The 23,942-nt window shown below is 45.0% G+C and overlaps 1 protein-coding gene across 2 annotated transcripts in view; it reads left to right on the top strand.

Moving 5' to 3' along the window:
- Window positions 1–275: 275 nt before the first annotated feature.
- Window positions 276–23,942, top strand: part of RNF152 (ring finger protein 152) — a 42,994-nt gene continuing 19,327 nt past the window's right edge. Inside the window, exon 1 of one of the 2 annotated variants that reach the window (XM_086899138.1) lies at window positions 276–359. The gene's annotated coding sequence lies outside the window, so the exon portion shown is untranslated. Of the gene's footprint in view, window positions 360–673; window positions 763–23,942 lie in introns of those variants that run through there. The other variant, XM_023919816.2, reaches the window with a different exon arrangement.

Here is a 23,942-nt window from a genome sequence, read left to right as displayed (position 1 = left end):
GAGGAACCTCCCGGCCGCCGCACGCTCCCTCGCCCCGCTGGCGGGCCCGGGTGGCACCGTGCAGGGCACGGCGTGTCCGCGGCCGCCGGCCCGCCCCGCTCCGGCCCCGCTGCCCAGCCCAGCCCGCGGCCACCGAGCGGCCGCCGGCCCCGGCTGGGGCGGGGTGGGGCGCACCGGGGTCCGGGGCGGCTCCGGCGCTCCCGGGCGCCTCGGCCACGCCTCGCTCGGCCCCGCACCCCGGCGGGGCGGGGGGGACGGGGGGCGGCGCCGGCTGCCGGGGCGAAGGCGCCGGCTGCGGCGGCGGGCGCGGGGCTGCCATCCCGCGGGCAGGCGCGGCGGCGGCGGCGGATGGCGGCAAGGTCAGTGGGCGCTCCCCCGCCGGCCGGGCTCCCCCGGGGCGGCGGGCGATGCTCCCGCGCGGTGGATCCAGCGGCGGGGGCGCCTCTCCCTCCTCCTCTTCCCGGCGGGGAGCGGGGCCGCCGCGGGAGCGGATGCCTCCCGCCCGGGCGAGGGGCAGAGGCGGCTTTCGCAAGCGGCTGTCCCGGGCGGGGTGGCGGCGGCAGAGCGGGGCGGCCCCGGGCGGTGTCGCGGCGCGATGCGCGGTGCAGGTGAGCGGCCGAGCAGCGCCCGCCGCCGCCGCCGCCGCCGCGTCCCGGGAGGGCGGCGGGCAGCGAGGCGACTTCGAAAGGCGGCGGGGTCGCGCCTGCATCGCGCCAGCGCTGCTCCGAGCGGAGGAGGGTCATCCGTGTGCCTTGCGAGCAAGTAAATCCAGATAACTTAGAGTCGGCGTTTGGCGGGGTCCTTTGTTCCAGCGGGAGGTTCGGTGGTGCTTTTGCCTTGGGTTGGATTTTTTTGGGGGGGGTTGATTTCCTTAGCCCGCAGTTAGCGGAGAAGATACGCGGTAACTCGGGTGCTGTCATTTAGTGCCAGACATCTCGCCGGGCTTTCAGAAAAAGGCTTTGATTATTTTTTTAACCAGCCTGGAGGAGAGGCGTGGAGCCCCCTGTCCAGGTAGGAGCCCCGCTGTAGGGAGCGGCAGCGCTCGGAGCTCCTTACGGCGTTCGACACCGACCCAGCTGAGGTCGGGCTGCCAAAAATGAGATTTACGGACCCTGCCGACATCCGTCACCCGGGCGCTTTGTTCCGACACGCCGTCCGGTGGAGGGACTTCTCCGGGAGCAGCTCTGCCTCTCCTGAGATGTGGATACACTTGGGATATGTGCGCCAGGGTGCCAGCCGGCGAGGCATTAAGAGTGTGTGTTTGTGTAATAGGTGTCTTACAAAAAAAAAAAAAAAAAAAAAAAAAGAAGAAAAGCAAACAGGCTTTTGATGAGGTCCCATTAATTGAACTGTAAACATAATAATTCCTCTGCGCTTGTTTGCTCACTGAAACTCTTCCTCCTTCTCATCGATACGGCCCATGCTTTTTTTTTTTTTCTCTTTTTATTTTTGTTTTCAACTAGTACATTTTAGAGAGCTTTTGATACAGATTTACCTAGATTTCTTGCCTGATTTAGGCTGTTGGAAATTATTTGTAGCCTTTCCACTTAAGATGAGTATGAAGGTCCTGTTCTCAGCCCTTCTGTACCACAGGCCTTTGTGAAATGCCCAGTGAGTCTGTACTAATGTAGAGCCTATGGGATGACAACAACAGCAATCTAGGAAAAAAGTCCTTCTGCTGAAAACTCTGTTCTTGGCTATGTAACAGTGTGCGGCTTCTAGTTGCATGAGAGATGGAATGTAAAAGTGCGAGGGTGGGACAGCCTTGTGCTGGTGCTGGCTGTGGCACTGGTGGCACTGGCGTGCCCATGGCTGTGGGGATGGGGCTCTGTGGAAAATTCCTGCTATGCACAAGCTGGCAGTACAGTTAAAAAGCCCAAGCCTCTGGCTCGAATCTGTGAGGTCTCTCAGAGGGTTTGGACAGCTGGCCAGGTATGTGAAGACAAATGAAAATTATACCTGGTTTTTGCTGCTTTTGTGGGGGGAAGAAAGTTGTTTGGACCACATACCTGCCAGAAGTTTTATATGCATGTTGTGAAGTCTTCTTGGGAGTATTGGACAGTGCTGTGAGGTATTCGGAAATGCCAGGAAAACAATAAATGTTATTTTGGCCTTAATGCACCGTGTTTGATTTATACGTGGAAATGCAAGAACTCAGAATGAGCTTCTTTCAGGACCTGCTGTGGCTTAGGAGAGTGCCCAGGGAATGGGCAAGTAGATCCTTCTGGGTGCTGGTCACCCTTTCCAGAGGGACTCACTTGGTCCTTCAGCTTTGCCAAAATCCCTGGATATGTTTTTGTCATACGTGTTCTTGGCTTCGGTTCAGGGCTCTCACCTTGACCCCTCGATGATCTAGATCAGCAACTCCATCAGCCGCAGTCTGATGGAGGCTTCAGCACAGGTTTAATATCAGTCATGTGAGTTTCCCCTTAGAAATTAGAGGGATACTTGAAAACAAGCTCGCATGTGGAGATTTCAAGCTCAGGATTGTCTCTTACAAGCTTTTCAGGATGTGAACTGCACATTGTTTTTCCTTGCATGGGACTGAGAACAAGTGCCATATCATGTTTGGGTTCCCTCCAGAACAGCTGACCATACTTGGGACCAATACAGGCAGAGTAGGAGCAGTGGTGGTTCTTTGCCGGAGTTTTATGGAGTATTACTTTGGGCTTGGGGCTTGAAATCTTGCTGGAAGCTAATGAAGCTTGTACTCCTAAATGCTCAAGCCATCCTTTTGAGCAGAATGTAGTTTTCTATGTCAGTGAAGTGTTTTTCAGATTGTGACCTCAGTCAGTTGATGGGGCCTGGAGGATACAGTTCTAGTGGTGTGAATGGATCTAGATGATGCCCTGATCAGCTGACATGACTCTACCCAAGACCTGGTGATCTGTGGTTCTGACCACATGGCTCTTGACTTTGGGACTTCAGCCTTTTTATAGACTGTCCTTACACTGCCTTTTGTATACCTGTGTTTATTTGTCAGCCGCTTCTGCAGCCCCCTTCCATACACTGAACAGAAGATATTCAGGCAAGTAATGTCACTGACTTGAGTGGGGTTATTCAGCTGAGTGAATGGTGTGCAATCCAAGTTCAAAGCAGTAGATTTTGGGTGTGAGTGCTCTTTTTGTGGAATATATGGGAAACTAATTTCTAGAGCCTGGGATCTTGGCATGCCTTAAATTTCCTCCTGTTCTTATGCTTTGCCTCTATCCGGTGGGTGGGTGGGCTGGAAGTCAGATGGAAGGCTGGGCTTTCCACCCCTTACAGAAAGCAGCTCTTCAGAGAAATTCCACAGCTGTTTCTGAGTCTGTCTGAAGTTGCCTTCTTTGTCGCTGCTGTTTCCTCCTGCTGTGCTGTGCTCGGAGCAGAGGAGTCCTTGGGATCGATGCAGCTCTGTAGCATGATCTGTCACACCAAGCGGGGTTAGAGGAAACCCTCCCAGCCTTCATCAGTGCAGCCTCTCCCTGACTCCCGGACAGGCCAGGGCTCAGCATTTGCTGCTCTGACTGCAGCAAGAGCTGCCCCTGCCTAAAGGCAGCGATGGTGGCCAAACACCACCAGCATGGGTTGAGGGACGCTGGGGATGGCAAGCAGAAGAATGCCGAGGTCTCCAGGATGAATTAATTTCCAGGGTTGTGAAGGAGAGCTGCTTTCACACTGAGATCCGAGTAATAGTCCTTCAGCCCTGACAAAGCATTTCACCGCTTTCAGATGCAAATCCCCTTTCCCTGTTTTTCTCCTGCAGAAATTACCTGTTCAGAGCAACCCCCAGATGTGAGTTTGAAATTTGCCCCTTCCTGCTCCAGATGTGTAACAGCTGGGGGTGGTTACAGAGCTGAACTGCATTGTGTGCTATGCAGCTCACAGGCTGGGCTGAGCAAGGCGTTGTTTTTTTGGGATGTAGCAGAACATGGGAACACCACTAATCAAACATCATAGTTTTCATCTGGTTTTATTTTATTTCATTTTAACTTAGTTTCCCCAGGAAATGAGTGCTGTTTGTTTACTGTTTGGCCAGTTTCAACCAAATTGCACCAATGGTTGGCAGTCTGTAAGATCACTAATTTCCCACTTGTGTTTGCTAAGAGTAGTGGGTGGCTGGGAAATCTTTGAAGCAGTGCTCTGAGGAAAACTAGGCTGCATACAGCTTCTCTCTGCTCTGCCTGGTAGCAGCTGCCCAGCCAGGCATTGCATGTGTGTGGTCAAACACACAGCACCTCTGCAGCCCTGGCCAATTTGCAGGGTGTGTGTGGTGTCCAGGGCAGGGGTGGATGCGAGGCAGCGTTGAAGGGAGCTGCAGGAGCAGGAGGGCAGAGGACACAGATGCCCCACAGATGAGTCCTGTTTGTTACTCTTCCTTGCAGTATGGCTACCCTTGGGTTTGTCAAGCTAAAACTGCCCGAGATTTAGGAAGGCTTGTAGGCTGACAGCCACAGCTTGGACAAGCCTGCTTTCTCTGACCTCCAGGACACCTTGGGAAGTGAGCTTTGGAGCAGATGGGAATGTGCACACTGGGCAGGACTTTGCAGAGGTGTGTGTGCATGGGCAGACTCGCATGTGTGCAATGGCAGCCCTCTCCCCAGAGTCGCCTTAGGTAGGTGTGCACTTGGGCTGAGGTGCTGCTGGGAGATGTCAGGGACATGCTTGTGTGTTGCTGAGCATCCCTGTATAGATGCAGCTGGTTTGGCATGGCTGTCTTGACAGGTCTGCCTCAGAAATGTGGACACCACTGTACAAAGAAAAGCAGACTTAACCCAGGCTGTCTGTGCCAGGCGCTATAGCTGTGCTGGGTGTGGTGAGCACATTTCTTCCAGACTTGGGCTGAGGGAAAAGACAGGCATTGACAGTAGAAATAAGAGTGTCAGAGGTGTTGAGCATTTATGGGTTGCACATGCAATTCCTCACCATTTTGATACCCTTTTTGTTGCTGCTGATCGTCAGACAGTGCATACCTGTTGTCTTGGGGCATAGAGCATGGCCCTGCAGAGACCACAGTGTCAGGCTCTAATGTCAAAATATTATGTGGCATATTAGAGAGCCAAGGTAAATCTCAAACACCTGTACAGATCTAGGTAAAACCAGAGACATCTGTCGAGGTGAGGTGAAGGGAGGAGCTGTGTAGCTGTCTCCCCATCATGGTTTACAGAGGATGTGGAGTGCCAAGTCATGCCAACGAGGCAAAACGTTATTCTCTTTCCCCACACAAAATCTCTGCCTGGCCATCTCTGGCATCCAAGTGTAATTCTCTACACTGTTAAGGATATGTCACTTAGTGAAGCAGAACATCTCTTGCTTCCCTTCTTTTCCCCTCCATGAACACCATTTCTTACCACCAGTAGCTTAGCATGGTAGATGACTGTGGTAGGTAAAGAATGGACTCTTGGGCTTGGACAAGACACTGCAGGTCCCTCCTCTGAAGGTGCCAGCCACCCAAGCTTCTGTGTTGTAAATCCTGAAGCAGGCAGATGTGGGGTAGAACACGGCTGTGGTATTATCTTTGCCTGTTCTCATTAGATGTATTGTGCTACCTGTATATGTTTGGGGATGGTGCAGTGCTTTCTCTGTCAGCTTTTAAAGCTGAACTGAGCAGGTTGCATGCCAAGAGGGAAGGGCTGCAATGTTTCCATTACCACAGTGGACTTTTCCATGGTGGAGCTTTTCCAAAAGATGTGTACTGAGAAGAGCTGGTGGTGACCCGAGTGCTTGGGACACTGCAGGCTCTGACTGACTGCACCTCAGGGACTTGACAGCTCCAAGTTTTGCAAGCTCCGCTCTCTGAGGATGGGGAAAGATAGAAGTGAAACTTGCTTTGTTAGGTGCACAAGATCATGTCAAGCTTTTGGTACTCGTTGCCAGCACCCCACAGACAAGGTGGAAGTACTACTTAAAAGAAAGGCTGGGTGTATGTTTGCAATTGGGTACATACAAAGGCAAACAAGACTTTTTAAAAAGCATGAAGCATGCATGGGGAGCATGCTGTCAAGACACACTGCCTCTTGCCAGCTAATGCCATCTGCAAATAAAACAAGTTAGGTTGTTGCTATTGCAGCTGCTTTCCCTCACAAAGCAGGCTTACCCAGACGCTGAGAAACATGTTGGCAATTGGCCTGAAGTCGGAGGTATGCAGGGTAATTTCCTTAAAAGACCCAATATAACAATTATCATCCAGGATGAACGCATACAATTGTAATGTTTGCTTGCCAGTTGTATTTTATATGATGCTCTTCCTGAAGTTGCTCACTGACTGCATCTACCAACTAGCACAGAAACACAGCCTTCTTCCTTGGGCTTCTTCCCTGACCTGCAGTTAGGAGCAGTGATTACACTTACACAGGCTTTATTGTGGAGGTAGGAGGGATTTGGTAGCTTGGGAAGAAGGCTGTTAATGGGGTCGTTTGCGATCCAGGCCTGGGGAGCTTTTCTTCTGACTTGGGGCAAAGCACATCAGCTGCTCGGAGCCTCTGATTAAAAAATCTGATTTGTGACAATCAGCTTCAGAGTAGGTGATTGATACTGGTCTTGGTTTCCTCCTCTGAAACAACCCCAAAATCCCAAAATGTTTGTGTGTGGAATTAAAGCATAAAAACTCCCTTTCTTCTCCTTGCTGTTTACCTCAGATCAAGGTGGAAGAGAGGTAGTTGTTCACAGCCATGTGCTGGAGGCATCCATCGTGTTGGGAGCAGAGGCTGCTGGTTGTTCCACATGTTATTAATGATGAAAAGATCTAAACATATGATCACATAATTGTGTTGCATTTCAATTGCTTACAGAATTATGACATCAGGAGAACAATGGGGTTGCAAAATCAGGCGGACAAAAGCAATGAAGTTCCAGGACTAATGTTGCAGAACTCCCCTTTGCATCTGCATTATGATACAATCTTTAATTCTGTAATTGCATAATTTTTTCCCTTTCAGAGTCCTTTTTTTCACTGGATAGGTAATTGCTGCATAATTCATTTTCTCTTCCCCACATTTACTTTCTCCATGTGATTCTACATCTATTTATTTTACACCCTACCCAGACCTTGAACTGAACAATTGCTAATTTCTGGAGAGATTTCTCAGATGGGGAAGTTATTCTTGCAGCATATTAGATACAGGTACTGTCTTTGTTTTCATAGTTGAGGAATGAAGTCAAAGAGCAAATCAATCTCGGGTGATTGAAACACCTTAAATTTTGGCTGCGTCAGAGAGGTACTTGGGTATGATTTTATTTTTCACTCATCCCAGAGCACCTGGCATGATGTAGCAGTTCATCTGCTGGAAGCACAAGGACGGCTGACCTCAGCTGCTGGTGTCTGTAGATTAGCCCTAAATGCCTTAAAGGTGGAACCGCCCCATTAGGGGTCACCTGAAGAGAAAACTGGTTTCAGAGACTTGCTGAGCTTCTTAAAAGGTTGAGTGTAGAGCCAAGAAGGAAGTAATTCCTGCCTGCAGGTGATCGGTCCAACTTCCTCAAGCAAGGTGGTTGTCTTTCTCTCTTCCTGCATTGCTTTGTACACAAATGTTTCTGACCTTCACTGCGTGAGGCAGGGTTTTAGGGACAGCTGTTGCTTTTATCACACAACCTTACTGCCCTTTTTTGAAAAGCAGCTGATTTCCAGAGCTCAAATGGTATGTGATCATTGAATTGGAAACAGAGTGAGTGCAGATACATACAGAGGCTGGGTGAAGGTTGTATGGGCAGTATTCATTATGATACCTCCTAATTTTGAAGTGAGCAAGTTTGCAATCTTTGTATTAAAAAAATAACATAGCTAGGTTTAAATGTAAATTTATAACTGTACAAAGAGAAAAGCAGGAGATAAATAAAGGGCCTTGTCATGTGGATCTGCAGTGGCCTGAGTCATCCAAAGAGCACAGACCCTTGGGATGTACCATTACTTTCTAATCCATGAGATAAGGGCCTGGTGAGGAAGCAGTGTTTGACTATGGATGGTGGTCAGTGGCTGGAGTGGGATGACATGCTCAGCAGGTTGTCTGGTACTGTACTGGGGGTTTTTCAGCCCAGAGTCTGGATATCCTCAGATCTCAGTGAAGGACGGGGTAGGCAGAGTTCCGATGCTTCCCAAGTCCTCTCTGACTTGCCTGTGTCTGTTCTTCTCTTCACTACATGGCAGCCTAGTCATCCCTTTACACTCGCCCTCCCCAGTCCTCCCTCCTTTCAGCCTCTGTTCCTGTGTTCCTCTAACAAATGCCATCTGCTTCTCTCCATGTTCTTGGGTAACATCACTTTAGCCTCTTGTTTCTGGTGCCACTTAACATTTTCCAGAGGTCCCAGATAGCCTGGTAGGGTTATGAGCAATCTTGATTCCAGCGTAGATCTGTAATTTTTGCTTGTTCAAACTGTAGTTGAAGGCCAGCCCAATACCTTTGAAGCATTTTAGAGGATTCATCTTCCTTACTTTTAGACCAGAGCCGTTACTATAGGATACTTTGAGATCAAGCAGTAGGGAAATGCTGCATTAAGCCAACTCTATTTGCACCTTATATCTAAAGAATATGCTGTGTTCCACCCTGTTCCTCAGTGTTTTGCTGTATGCAGTATTGCTTGATGTCACCTACCTTCTGTGGGGTTAAATACCATACTGAAATTACAACAGTTCATAGTAAGGAACACTAGTTGCTCATGCTTTTGTATTTTCTGGAAGTGAATGGCAACATGATAGTGCAAGAAAGAGTGTGCAGGTTCTAGAGGCTGAGCTTCCAGCTGAAATGCAAGTTAGTGAACTTGGCCACTTTCCAGAAAAGTGATGTCTGTTGTTCCAGCAAGTCATTAGATGTCTGCACTTCTGTCTTCTGACCAATTTACAGTGAATCTCTTCCTACATCTTTATTCAGGGAAGGGGGGTGGTTAATACCAACCTCACACAGCAAAAGAGGATGAAGTAGACTATTTCTGATTGTGTTCAAATGGCTTTCTTTATGTACTTTGGGATTTTTTTGTTTCATTTTACTAGATGAGGAAAAGTGGATGTTCCAGCAAAGAAAATATGCTTGCCAACAAATCTGGTCTTGGAACAGACCAGGCTGACCTGCAGTGAAACAGTTGGGATGATAATAATTTCAAAGTTAGACTGGTGTTCTTGGGAGTTCGTGATATAAATCATGGCTGTGATCACTATAAACCATGTCAAACTAGATTCATAAAATAATGTCAAAGTGTCTTAGAGTTTCAGATGACTCAAAGGATTGTACACCTTTACAATTAATAAGGCTTATATTAATAAGCCAGATGCTAAAAACTGGCACCAACCGGTTTTTCTCCTTGCATTGCCACTGTGTGCAAGTCCAAGAGCCATTATTTGATTACTGAACTTCATGTATTTGAGGAGAGACAATTAACAGGAACACGGGACTGGTCTTCAGCTCTTACCTGAAAGTTCTTGGGGTTCCAGGGAATTTGTCAAGCCTGTGGAAGGTTACTGGGAGAAATGGCTTGTATCAGTGGAGACATCTACACATCTTTAAGAGGTGGGGGACAGGTTTTGTGTGTGGGAAAAAGTAAACAGCAAAAAACACTGCGCACTAGTGGCCTAGGCATCTCCAGCCCGGAAGGTGGTGGTGCGCCTGTGTGCCTAGGATTTGGTCTGAGCTTGGATAGGCTTCACTTAATCCCTGATAGAACCTTGTTCTCTGTGTGGTTTTCTTTTGAAGTAAGCATGTTTAGGCAGACCTTCAGCCACTGTAGGTTGCCATAGCTCCCCTGGGAAAGAAGCTGTAGGTTTGGCCCCGTGTTAGGTATGTCCTGCTGGTCTCTCTCCAACCCTGGTTTGCCTCCCTCCTCTCCCCTTCCTCACAGCATCTGTGGTTAGATGCTGAAAGGCAGGGACAGGGCTTGGAAAAAGCTGGCTCAGCAGAGGAGGTGGAGAGCCAGCTGATGCCACTATTAATGTTCTTTCAAAATTGATGGATGAGACGATTACAGAATTGCAGAGGGAAGTTAAAGTTTACAGAATCTGTGTTTTAATTGTATTCTGGATTGTTTTCAGCAGCCAGCCTCTGAGATGCAGGACAGATGAAGCATTTTTGTGAGGATGTTAATGTGGACTGCACGCTGTACTGTTTTTAAAGAAAGAAAAAGATTCGGCCAGTCTGTTTTCCACACTCTGCTGCTCTCAGTCTTCTTCACTTGTCCTGTGTGATAGTATGCTGTGTCTAGATGTGTCAGATCTGAAATACTGTCCCGATGCAGCTAGAGAAAAAAGAGGCTCTTGCAAGCACCTGTGGTGTCAAGGTGCTCAAGCCTGTAAGGGGTACCTAGGTTCTGGACTTGTAATTTCCTCTGTGTGTCCTTCATCCCTCTGGAAAGCAGTGAGGATGGTGGAGCTGTCTGGCTTGTGGGTGACCAGCAGTCCCTTTAACTTGAGGGAGATTCTTTATCACCTGATGAAGCCCTCCTGCTCAGTCTGCAAGTAGCAGTTGGGTGCTGCATGAGGTTTTCTTCTGGACAGGTGTTTTGCTTGAGTAACCTTCATCCAGCATTGGACCAAAACACTCTTTTAAGTTTTGTTTTTCTTCAGGCTTTAAATAAACCAATTTTTCTTCTAGTATTTTTCCTAGCTTTTCTTTCCTCTGTGACTGAGAACTTCTCCCCACAGGCTCCTTAATTCAAATGTAACTTGCTGTAATTCTGCATATTTTTAAAAATTAGTTGTGTAGGTACTTAAGAGAAAAAAGTATCAGTTTTTTCACTTGCCTCCTCCTGCTTTCTCTCATGTCAAAAGCTGAGAATGGGACACATTTCAGTGGTCTTTAAAGTCCCAGTCTCAAAGTCTTGGCATCTTTATTAAAGAGACGTTCTTTTCCATCAGCTATGGGTAGAGTTGTGTAAGAGAAGGTGTTCTCAGAGTCTTGGAGAACTGCTCTGTTTCTGAAAATTAATAATTTGGGGTGGAGATGATCTTCTGCCTCAATGCTTTAGCATGTGCGTTTCTTCCATCTCTCTGATACCTTTTTAAGTATTTCTCTTGGGCAGAGAGGAGCCTCCCTCATTTCTCCCTACTTACCTTCATAGGGAAGCAGCTGCCATTCTAGTGGTGAGGTTTAGAAATTGGTTCCTCCGGCTTCGTTTCCTGCTCTGGAGCTGGTTGGTATTTTAATGTCTGTAAGGTGACAGTAGGCAGGGCAGCACACCAAGGAGCTGGACTGCTGTAAGAGGACAAGTTCCTCCCATTTTTGCAGAGAGCAAAACAGGCTTGTGAGGTGTGGTCGTGATCCTTGTGAGTTCCAGAGGCACCTTAGCTGAGCAAGGCAGTAAGTGGGGAAGATGAGCAGTGGATCACAGCGGCTTTCTGACATCCTAAAGGACACAAAATCTTTGTAGTGTTTACTCTGAAAATATTCTCTGCCTTTCCATAAGTGCACTGTTTACCCACACGCAAACACAGAGATTTTGCAGGGTACGTAATTGCGCTGTTTGTGCTGTGGGCACAGCTGGTAGTGCTGATAGGAGGGTTTCTCTTGTACAGACACTTGCTGCTTAGAAAGTAGAAATTTGCTGAGTGGCACTGGAAGCCCAGCAATTCTCCTTCCAATGGGGTAGGGAACTGCCGGTGGGGGCTGGGCTGTGCCACAGCAGGCCCAGGGGTGCTGAAGTGCTGGCATTGTTATTTGGAATATTTAAATCCTTTAAGCTTTTTTTTTTTTTTTTCCCTTAGCAATACTTTCCAAATTATTTATTTAAAAGAAAACCTGAATTATGCTATTTTGCAGATGCTTGGGAGCCTTTTTTTTTCCTTCTGCCATGGTAGATCTGTTAATGTCAGTGACTGCAGCTACAAGTTGCTTGTCCAGGTGAAGCTTGTCTTTGCTTTTGTGGTATCAAGCCCTGTTTTGTATGTTTTGATCTGTTTCTCACAGAATTTCCTTTTGTTTGCTGCACTGTTGTGTATGCCAGTTTCCCTGTAAATGTTATGAGAACTGGCAGTATGGGCCTCATGCCAAGGGTAAGGGACTAATAGAAATACATTTATTTTTATTTTGGAAGCTCTTGCAATTCACACTTCGCTGGCAGGGTGGTAATGATGTTTCACAGAAGAATGCCCTTCTTTTCATTTTGATTTCAAAGTGCTCTAACAGGGTCCATCCACATTCTTAGGCATGGCAAATGATGCACCAGGATCAGGGGCTATTCAGCAGCAGGAGATGGGGATGGAGATGGGCCTGGGGGGCATAGGATGGGCCTCAGGTTCCTCCAGGATAACAGCTCTGCTGTGGCGTCCCTAGAGCCGGGTGTGATGTCTCTGGGGGTGTAAAACAAGGTCATGTTTCCATTTTTTAGTTGCCAGGACAGTGCTGTAGCCGTTCTGCTGTGTTGCTTATTCAGTGTTTTGTTTTAGGAGGCCTGAAGATGCGTTGCTGTAGCTGAACAAGGCGTCCTCCGTGAGATCTGAGATGCCTGCCTTTGCTGTACCTGGCTGTTTGGGGTGTGCAGAGCCAGGGACAGAGGTGGCTGTGAGCCCTTGGGGCAGCTGAGGGTTTGCCTAGGCTCGTGGTGCGAGGCTGTGCTCAGCAGTGTGTGTGATGTACAGAGCATTGTCATGCCGGGGCTCCTTCAGTGGGACGCGGCAGCTTTGGCACCCAGGGCTGTGCAGGCTGAGGGCGCAGCGTTTCAGCTGGAGAGACACTTGATGGGAGGTCAAGATGGTTATTTGCATTACTGATGAGATGATTAGTAGATGGTGTTCGTGGCTCTCATTAGAGACCTGTGGAAGATTGGTTCAAACAGAAGGATCTCTGTGTGTGCGCAGTTTGTGAGGGCTGCTGCTCAGACCTTCATTCGTACGCTTAATTGTTGCACAGTGGTAGTGGGGAGAAGCTGGAAAATGCTAATTGTGTCCTGTGCTCCCAAATGGGAACAAAGGCGGCCGTGCTATGTGGTCTGCAGAGGCTTAGATGCTCCTCTGTGCTGTGGATCAGCAGTGTAGTGCAGGGGGATCTGATTTTCTTATCTTCTGAATGTCCGTTTACAACTGATGATTGGCTTTCTTTGTATAGAAACACCCATTTTTTAAAAATAGCTGAAATCTAAGGGCCAGGCTCTTTGGTCTAAAACTATTTGTTCTTGTTATTTTGTCACATGCTTAGTTGATTGAATTAATCAAATGGCAAGTGCTTGCTCCCAAACCGGAAAACTTCCATGAAAATAAATGTACTTCACCTATTCTTTTAATTTAAAAGAAAAATAGAAAAATATCCCTCTTCTCTGTTTCCTTCTCTCACCCTCTTCCTTCTGTGTTTCTCTTGGTGGCAAAATGAGAGAAGTAAAAGGTTGAAGAAAATGTTTTGTGTGGTCATTCCCACATGTATGTATGGAGGAAAAACCCCAAGTATAGGGGAGTTTTTGACTTACCAAAAATAGGCTAGTGAAAAATCAGTGATTTATGTAAGTCTACTTGTATGAAAAAGATGCATTCTAACAACTTGCAGTAACTTGGCAAGTTATTCCACTTTGTATTCTGGTGGTACATAAACATAGGCTTAATTTTCCACTTTCTTGCCCCTGCATATCCTTTTCTAACTTACAGCACAGTTGCTGTTCGTATAAAAAACTAGTCTAGGGTATTGAATAGCCTTGAGTAATTAATTTTCTTTCAGCTCATTGCCTTTTTTTTTTTATTATTTTTATTTTTGCTATTAATTAGTGCTACAGGTGGTGGCAACCCTTAGTTCTGAAGTGTGCAGTGCACCTCTGAGCGTCCTGACCTGCGTCACAGTTTGGGAGCCTCTCTTCTCCATTTCCTTCGTGACACGTGTCTGAGCAAAAGCCAGCCACTGCGTTAAGAGGGTCTGGAGTCGTGGGTGTGATGTGCTGCATTCTTTTGAGATGTATCAGCTTCCCCCTTTTGTAAATCAAATCATCCTGCGATAGATGCAGATCCTTTTGTATTTCATCATGGCTTGCTTGTTCAGTGAAGGGGATGCATGCAGTTGTCTAGGTGGATGAAACTTTGAGTGTTTCAGTACTGCCACACATGACAGAAATTCTAAACTTTTTATGAAATGTGTCTTTTCCAAGGGAGGAAAGTCCTTGACTGTACTTTCAAAACCTGTGTTAAGTAATTACTCTATGACCACATTTTCTTTTCTTGCCACTTTTCCAATTGTGGCAAGATTTGCAGGCAAGAAAAAAGAAAAGTAATGTCAGGGAGCAGATAGTTTGGGGGTTTTGCTTCTTTAGTGCATCTTATCTGCATCTGATTTCTGGCAGCATTTTGTGACCTTCAGTGGTTCTCATGAGAGTTTTCCATTTGAAGCTCCAAGCAGGCAGAAACATAAGCCAGAGCACTGAAAGCTCTGAACTGCCCAAAAGGAAAAGCTTCTTGCATCAGCTCTTCCTCTTCTCTCTTGTGTGAACATTGAAGACAATTGTTTAAACCAGCTGAGCTTTACTGCAAAAGAAAAAAAGGAAAAAAACCACAAAACTGTCAACATTTGGAGAGAAGTACAAAGAGGACTGACCACTCCTATTCCTCCTCAAGGCAATCCCAAATTTATTGCTGGTCTTATTTCAATACATTTTTAAAGCTTTTGAAGATCAACTTCATCTGAAAACAGAAATGTGGTTTGGTTGTAGTGCACCTAGGAAGTGGGGATTAGTCTTGTGTGTCAGGATACATGTGTTTAGACTAGCTGGAACTTGAATATTCTTGATATATTCTCAAAGTGCAAACTGGGGGCCATCTAAGCATTAGCTGAAGAAGAAAAGGTTTTAAGTTGCAAGAATCATAAACAGAGGAAATGCAAGTTGCATTTCTTTAGCACTGCATAAAAGGAAATAGCTAAACATGTTCTTTGGTAAGCACATGGGTTCATGAACTGTATTGTATTGCCTTTTTTTTTTTTTCTTAAATGCCCCCATTTCATCAGCTTATCTTATGTTCTAAGATAGATTGCTGGCACGTTATCTTTTGTAGCCAAAAATCAAGAAGAAAGAGGTTTGTAGGAGTAGCAATTTCAACAGACTGACTGCAATCTCAAACTGCTTATTAGGTTTCTTTGAATTATTTGGTGATGTATTTGGTAGCTGGTGCTTTGTATCAGAAATACATAATGTAAATAAATTTAATTAGAATAGTGCTCATACGCTTTCTGTCAGTCTTTTGACTGGATTTTGATAGCTTTGTAAAGCACAGAACTCAAGTATTGGCAAAATCTCTTCTTGCGAACACCTTTCCTGTAAAAAGGTGGTTCAGGGTAGTTCTGTTCTATCAAATGGAGAGACTAGGAGGTGTGCTGCTGCTCCTGAAACAGCACAGGTCTCTGTGCTACTTTGAGGATGCATGTTGATGATTTAACTCTTCCTTCATCACAGTTCAAAGCTCCCTCTTTCCTGGTGCCTTGGCTGCCACTGCAAGGCCTCCTTACAGATCTTGCACCCGTAGAGGGAGGTGCCCCTGCCCTTACCTGTTGAGAAAGGGTGCTCAGCATCTGGAAGGCACAGACACCGTGCTGCAACCCTTCCTCTCCCCGGGAAAGCTGAGGCAAACCCAAAGAGCTGGAGAAGCAGGGTCTGCAGTCCACACAGTCTGCTTCCTAGGTCTTTGTACAGCAGCATTTTGGAAGCAGTGAAATTAGATGGCCATGTGCCCAGTGCAAGAAATTATTCACTCCACTGTACTTATTTTTATAGTGAAATTGCATTTTCATATCTCCGTGAGAGAGACTGTAGCAGGATACAAACCCAGTGAAGCATTTCTTTTTGTGGACATAGCGACTTTGGCACAGCTGTGATGAAGCTCGCTACTCTCTTCATGAAAACACACTGAGCTGGGAATACTGCTGGTTTGCATCCTCTCCGAGGAAATTTGGCCATGAAGTTGTGGTGTGTGGAGATTGTGTTTTGTCACACTCCAGATGGACATTGCTGTGCAGGAAGAGATGCGCTGGACAGGCATTGCTTTAGTAAAGTTATGTTTTCACAGTGAAACAAGGGATTAAGGACAACCTAGAAAATAATTTAATTTCACTTTCTAATGACTCAGGAATGCGAACACTTTAGATTTGAGGCACATTTCTTAAAGGGGTTTTACATTTCAGTGCATTGAAATTAATATGCATGTAAAAGCTTGAGAGTATGAAGTCTGTGCTTGTGAATTGGGCAGTTAGTGGTTTGGCCCACCTGCATTTTGTGTTTACATGCAAAGTAATTTGCATTAGCAGTAGAGCATTCCATGTGCATATAGCATGTGTTACAACTAATCTGCACATGAACAAAGTAGTTCTGAGAAATATAGGAGGCCATGTAGTTAAGCTACTTGCTGGAGGTCACTAGATTATATCTTGTCTTAAAAACAGAAGAGGGGAAAAAAATGAAGGTGAGATGGTGGGGGTTATGTGATTGTTGTAGTTCAGATCCAGTCCACTTCAAATAATGCAGCCTGCTGTTGATGTTACAGAGTTACTCAGGGCTCTGTTTCAACTGATCTCCAAAATGACTCAGTGTAAGAACTGAGGTCATGTGGATTTTTTTAAAAAGACCTATTGGACTAATTAGGCTATGCTATGTGGCTTAGTATTAGTTAAGCATGCCCAGAGTTACTGGTAAGAGTTCATCCTTTAATTTTCTGCTGGAAGCAACTTCCCTTCAAAATCCAGAGACGTACAGCAGTTGTGATGAGAGATTGTAACATTCAAACCCCAAAGCATTAGTAGAAATTATGAGGGAAGGAAAGAAACTGGAAGGGGTGTTAATGATATGACAAGGGATCCACTGAAAAAGCAGATGGCTTAACATTCAGTGTTGCAGGGAGAAGATAGATTGTATGAGTATTTAGTAACTGCTTTGAGTCTGTTCATGTGCATATAATATATATAAAAAAAAATTGTAGCTGCTGTGATTATGTATAGTGGCTGATTATGTAGTTGTTAGAACAAGGCAACAGAGAAATAAGACTCCCAGATGTACTTCTTTTGCTCATTCAGTTCCTCTCTCTCCACCTCTGGACACACCAGTGTTGCTTGCACGTTATCTGTGTTCCCCCTCGCTTCCTGCTCACTCTCTGTCCCTACCCACCTCCTGCCCCTGCCCTGGCCTCCAGCTCCCGTAGGGAGTCTGGTGTCTTTTCTCCTGATGCCTTCTCCATCCTCTCCACACATTTCCTAAACTTTAGTAAGGCAGATGTAAATCAGGCAGATTTTCAGCTCCCTCTTAATTTCTCTCGCATATGTAAGTACAAAAGATATTAAAAAAAAATAATACAGGTCTTCATCCAGTGTTTGTTTCCAGATACTGTAAATGATTGGTGAAGACCTTAGATTATTTCTACAAGGAAACTCTCTTAGTATAAACTTTGCCAAATTTTACATGGCTGAAAAAAATAATCTCTTGACTCATAATTCCAGAGGGGTAATTTTACTGAGAGGTTCAGACTCAGGTTTTTGTATTGTAGGAAGTCTGTGTCTGCTAAGGAAGAGCTTTCATCTATCACATACTGTTTACTGTCCAGAGGCAAGTTTCAAGTCTGGAAGTGTAAGGCCATGTGCCATTGTTAGGGTTCTCTCAAAATCGGGTCTTTGTATAGCCAGACCAGAGGGCAGTGTGATGAGATGAGCTAGAACATGACAGTGGGGTGTTTCTAGTGATGGAAGTTCAAAAAGCCTGCTGGACAAATGCACTGAACCAGTAAAACATATCCAAGCAATGCTGTGTTTTGTGCCTGCGGTGTCCATGGATGAATGTTGGGCTGCATCAAGACCATCTTTGTTTTTTGTGACGCTTTGGCCTTGTGCTGGCAAAGCTTACAGGGTGGCATTGGACAAACATTGCCTGTTTGTCCCAGCGTGATGTTCAGTGTGGTGTGCTTCCTTCAGCACAAGGTTGGCTTGGCTTTCTGGTTGGATTTTGATGGAGAAGAGGTAACTCCTGCCACCATGGGGTGGGTACAGCGTGGGTGTTGCACACAACATGTCTCTACACTAGGCCTGCCCGGTTTAGTGGTGGCCAGCGCTGAGTCCAGAGGATTGCTTTCCTTTTCAGCCGTGCTTGGTGTTGGCACAGCATAAGCTAAACTTAAGATGCCTGAATACCAGTTTAGCTAACTCATTGTTCTTTGCTACTATTTGGTCTTCCCAGCACAAACATCATTTCTCCTCTTCAAAGGCTGTTGTTACTCGCTGCTTTTTTAATTTCTTCCCTCCCCTCCCAGTGACACTTCCAGTAATGTTTCATTGCCATGCAAAAGGAGGAAAGCACTTTGTCAGCAGCCTACTTCAGGCAGAGAAATTTATATCTTTGAGAAGCATATCTACAGAACAGCAATTACTCAGATCATCAATATTTATATAGCAGATAATAGACATCATGGACAAGATGAATATTGTCACAAGAGCAATAGCTGCTGGGGAGGGGGGGAATGCAGAATATAATTGCTAGATTTCTTTAAATGGGATAATTATTTAACTTTCAAGTGATTTGTGAAAATAGCTTAGAGTCTGAATTAACTGTTGAGTGGGAGTTCATCTGCTTCTAGAAAGAAAAGCCCCCTCCTGTCTACCCTCTCTTCACACAGTGAAAGTTGCCTGGTGTATTGTCCCTCACATGTGGCTTTAGCTGAAGGCAGTAATGGTGCCACTCTCTGAATGAGGAATCATATAAAATAACAAAAAAGTAATCAAGCAGCTTGTTTTGAAAATTAATTTTCATTATGTCTGCTGTGGATGGACACTTGCGGTTGAGATGGAGACACAGTCACACGTGCTTTGATTTTAAAAGCTGAACCCCAGTGTTCAGGGAATGATGGCCATGCTGGGGCAGGCTTTTTCCCAGAGCTTTGCAGCATCCTGCCTGCCAGCTGATGTGCTGCTGGCTGCCTTGGTGCTGTCTGATTGGATGGGCAGCCCAGTGAGTCCCTGTCCGGCCCCTGGCCGGAGGGACAGCCCAGGTCATGGCTTCCTGTTTGCACAGGAGATGCAGCTCCTGAATTCTGCAAAGAGAATGCCTCCGCCCACCCAGCCTTTTTAACCTTTTTATGGCAGTATGATTATTTGTAGGGCTTTCATTAACTGGCAAGAAAATATGCTAGCTTGTCCTGTTCTTGAGATGTATTAAATCAAAAACTAACTGCTTGTGGGCTGTTTGCTACAGATAATTTATTTGCTGACTTTTTTCTTCTGCTTGTGAAATGCCTCTGAATAGCTCAATTTTTTCTTTATACTGACTAACTCTTCACTCTGTCTGTGGCTTCAGATGAGTATCTGAAACTCTGCACCCTCCTGACTTCTTTCAGCTGAGGGGGAACAGTGAATGGGAAGATACAGTACTTTATGTTCAGTGTTTGGCTCAGTTGGGTTGGCTGTCATTTGTAGCATTAATCACATGGTTTTCAAAACATTAAAGCAACTTGGGAGCATTTGCAAAAGAGTTGGTCCACAAAAGATTTAAAGTACTGCAGTACCAAACCTCGGGGGACTCTGTGTTCTATGGGATGCATATAACAAGTTTCTTGTGCAATGCCCAGAGAAAAGGTGGAATGGGATTTGCAAAAGCTGGCATCCTAAATCAGGACGCACAAATCGGCTACAAAGGAGGATCAAGATGAGGACTTGAAAGTCAGTATCCCTCTTTCTGTTGCACAAAAATCAGCTGTACTGCTTCTTTGTATTCCTTCCTGTTGAGTTGTAAGCAGTGGAGGAGCTAGGGCTTGATCTCTCTGACTTAGGTCTGATGCTCAGTCCAAACGAAGCTAAGGCGGCATTCCCACCTTTGTCTAGCAGCTTTTGATCATGGATCTTTTTCTCTTCATAGGTAAACCCATTAGGCTGCCTGGATTCTAGCCCTTTTTCAAATTAATTTTTAATGTAAAATAATTAAACATTGATTGGAGCAGGAGCAGGAACTTCCTTCCCCTCACACTCACTTTTCCTTTCTGACCTGGATATTGAATTATGCACTTCAGAGTGGAATGGGGTTAAGGAGGAGACATTGGTGAAGCTCTCCTGAACTACTGAAATTCCTGGTACTTGAAACTTTAATGTGGGAGAAGTGAAAAGAATATTGTAATTTAGTCGGATTCACCCTTAGTGAAGAAAAGTTTCCTTCTGCTGTGAGCATACCCAGGTTCTTCTGTGGATTCACTGAGTCTGCTGCTGGCATGTGGCTTGGGGAAGTCCTGACCCTGTTGCATGCAGCTCAGTTTGAACTGAAGGCTTGTTTGAAGCTAAATTTAGGCCAGTTTAGATCTTGCTATTGCAGGTGAAGCTGAGATCTCCATTAATGCCAGTATTAATAGTTTAGATGCTCATTCCAGTGCATAGCTGTAGTAATACAGTGGTTTCTAAGCTGCAGATCACAGACCCAGTATTGCAACTATGCATGTTTCAACTTTTTCTAAAGTAGTACCCCCTAAGCTTTTGATGGTGGTGATGTAATCTTCGCTGGGAATTTAAACCTGCAGTCAACAGACTCACTTTCTTGGTTACCTTCCCCAGATCCCTTTGAGGCAGCCGCTCTTGAGATTCTGTTGAAAGATTGTCTGCAAAAGGGTTAATTTAAACATTATCTTTGGTCTGAGGTTCTTCCTTGAGGAAAGTAAGCACTAGATACCTCTTGGAGAGACTGCAGTAATTCTCAAGCCAGCCCCTTGCATAGGTGAGCTAGCCCTGTGATGGAGGCATGCTTGACACATTCATTGCTTCTCCAGGTGCATTGCAGCTTGGAATAACCTTTTTTCAGAATAAGGAGAAGAACAAGGGGCCATTGAAAAGAACAGGTTATCAGCATGACTGATATGCTAGATTATTGGATTGTGTTGAAATAATGAGTTTTTGCATCAGGCTAGATTGTTTATACCTAATTCTCTGAATAGTTTTGTTGTTTGTTTTTTTTTTCATTGTGGTAACTTGCACAGAGATCCTGGAGATGATGAAAAGGATTGCTTTCCCCCCCATGTTTAATGAGGTACTTGCTGTGTTTTGGCTATTTTGTCCCACTGCTAAGCCGTGACATATTTATATTCTTATTAGAGGACAAGGTGTTAGTGGCATGAGGAAATGGTGAGCTTGCAGCATCCAGAAGCTGTGACCCTCTCTTAATTCCATTGCACTTCAGTGTCAAGCACTGGGGCACCACCATGAAGACTGTACATCAAGGGCTTTCAGTCAGGCTGCTGCAAACTAGCTAAAGCCATCAGGGGTTTTGGTGAGTTAAGTGTGTAAAGATCCAGTCCCGTGTAGTGATTGTCCTTTAAGGCAAAAATGGGAAGAACTGCATGGTGAAGGATGGGGTCAGGGATCTGTTGCTACAAAGGCTCAAGAAAAAGGTTCTTGGAAAAATCCCTCCTCCTTAGCTTCTGAGCAGTACAAGGGCGAATCTGTTTGCCTCTTCAGTTGGTTTTTAAGCTGGTTTGAAGATTTGCCCTGCATTGCCTTCTGGAAGAGTTTTTCTGCATCCTAATTTTGTCAAAGTTCATTGGTTTATTTTATGGAGGGACACTATCCCCCCCCCCCCCCCCCAATATCCTTTCACTGAAAAATAGAACTGAAGTATTAGATTTAGGAATGCTAACACCATATCCTGTGGGAACTGTAATTAGCATACTTTATTTCCCATTCTTCCCTTGGGGTTTGGCTTTATAACTGACTTCCATCTCCTCTTTTAAAGTTGAGTTGCCATTGTGGTTATGGGAAATACAGTCTAGCTGGGAAGCCAAATCCCTGTTTTGGAGGTTGGGAACAAGGGTCATCCTGTATGCAAGTACCTTGAGCTGGAGTGAGCAGCATTTCACAGTTCTGAAAATAGATTGCCAGATTTCCAGTATTTAGTAGAAAGACACCACTTCCCTTAATGCAGGTGGCATAGCTGTTCATTTCATATAATTCATAAGGTGTTAATTTGAAAATTCATAAATTTTCATGAAAACTCACTTTTCTGTATTTTTAATTCATCATCTTGGCTTAACTTGCAAGCACAAAGCACCGCTTTTAGGGGCTTGTCTCACACTAGTGAAGTGTGATTCTAGGATACTGCAGTTAGTTGTAAGTTCAAAAGTGTAGCAAGTAGGGGACGTGATATGATTTGCCTGAGGTGACCTCTTGTTTGGAATAAATATTTCTGACATGTGGAATGGAGCTAGACTGAGAGCAGGAATAAACTACTCTTCAGACTTCTGATTTTACTTTCTGAAGTAGATAAGATTCCCTTCTTAAATTAGAAATCAGTAGAAATGCTGAAATTGTGTTAATTGAACAGGCTGATAGTCAGTAGATGTGTCAGTATGAAGTTTAAGGATATCTTGAAGAGAGAAGCTGGTCAGCAATAGCAAATTAGTTAGAATTCAGTGGTGTTACTCACAAATTTGCTTTCAATAAGCAATGAGCTATTTTTACAAGGACTGTTTACAACTGCTACTTTTATGGTTGGCTAATTAGCAACTGCCTTTGGAAAGAAAAATGACCCTCCTGAAAGTCTTCAAGCATACAAAAACTTGGATTTTTTAATCCTCTCAATTTCACGGTGTCTTCTGCCTTTCAGTTTACAATCTCTTGCAAGCTGCCACTCTCCCTGTTTGTGTGGTTTCTACAGAAAACACAAGTAATAGTAGTTGAAAGGGATTTTTAAAATAGATCATGAAATCTAGGGCATGTCAGGATGATTTTGAGGTGGTCTTAAAAAATCCAGTGGTTGTCTTCTTTGAAAGCTTTTGCGGAATGTTTGAGATTTAGTCTTCCTCCTCTTCATCTAAAGGTTGGGAAAGTCTATTCCTCTCAGACAGCACATGTCACATGTGCTGGCATTTGGGAATTTGACCAGGATGGCATCTCCACTGGAAGGATTCCTGGGCAGGTCTGGCTCAAATCTGCCCTTGAGAGCAATTGCTGTGAAAGGAACTTCACCCAGCTCAGTGGAACTGCTTCATATGGAGTGGTCAGTGGCAGAAAGAAATGCTGGCAGAACTGGACCCAGGCTGGTTTCACAGCTTTAAGGAAATTGTGTGTTCACCTACAGAATGTCTGTGATACATTTCCTTAAGCTCATGTATAAATTTGTAATTCTTTTCATGCGTAAAATAAATTAATTCATGCTATCTTATGATGCTCCTGAATATCTTTGCAAAAAGGCAAGGTAAATAAGTGAAAAGCATTTTGGTAAGAAAATGTGCATTTTAAGAGTTTATTTTGCCCATGTTCAAAAGCAGTTTAGAGAAGAAGCTCCCTTGCATGAATTTACCACTTGGAGTACTGATGTATTGTGCAGATCTTGTCTGACGCAACTGCATCCCTGACACAAGAAGGTGTGAGCTGGGCTACTTACAGTAGTGAGGAGTTATTTGAAGAAAAGTTAGAATTGTGTGACATACTGGCTTTCCTTGCTTGTGTCCTTCTGTTTGGAGTTAGTATGACCCAAAGGTGACGGTTTTGGTGAGGGGCAGTGGAATTTTATGGATGTAGCTCCAAGATGGAGGAGCTGCAGCAAAAACCCCTTCATATTTTGAGGAACCCAATTCACTTTTTCCAGTGTTACAGGTTTACATCCATGTGCTGCTGCTTCCTCTGCTGGCTGAAACTTCTTTATGTTGTCCATTGGAGAAACTCTCTGCTATGTTAATGGGTGGTTATGAAATGAGAGCAAGAAAAATTAAGGATCATGAACTAGCAATTTTAGGAAGTGATAAGAATCTACAAATTTGTCCTTTAATAAAATTATAATACTGTTGCTTTTTCAAATGAAGAGGGACACAGAGGTCCATAACCTGTACTTGTGCATTTTAAAATCAGGATATAATGCTGAGTTGGAGTTTTTCAACTCGCTCCTTTCAAGGTCTCATTTTCTATCATTCATGCTGATTTCTTTTGTGCCATTTTAAACAATATACAATAGCATTCTTCCATCAGGAAAGGCCTGTGCATTTCAGTGACCTTTGCTGCTTTCTTTAGTGCGGTTATGCACTCAACATATGGGAATGAAAATGTTTAATGATTTTTTTTTTCTTATGAGAGGTC

Source organism: Cyanistes caeruleus, chromosome 1, assembly GCF_971803275.1.
Source record: "Cyanistes caeruleus chromosome 1, bCyaCae1.hap1.1, whole genome shotgun sequence".
Taxonomy (NCBI): domain Eukaryota; kingdom Metazoa; phylum Chordata; class Aves; order Passeriformes; family Paridae; genus Cyanistes; species Cyanistes caeruleus.
The sequence above is the reverse complement of the archived record's forward strand: the minus strand, read 5'-3'. Positions and strand labels throughout refer to the sequence as shown.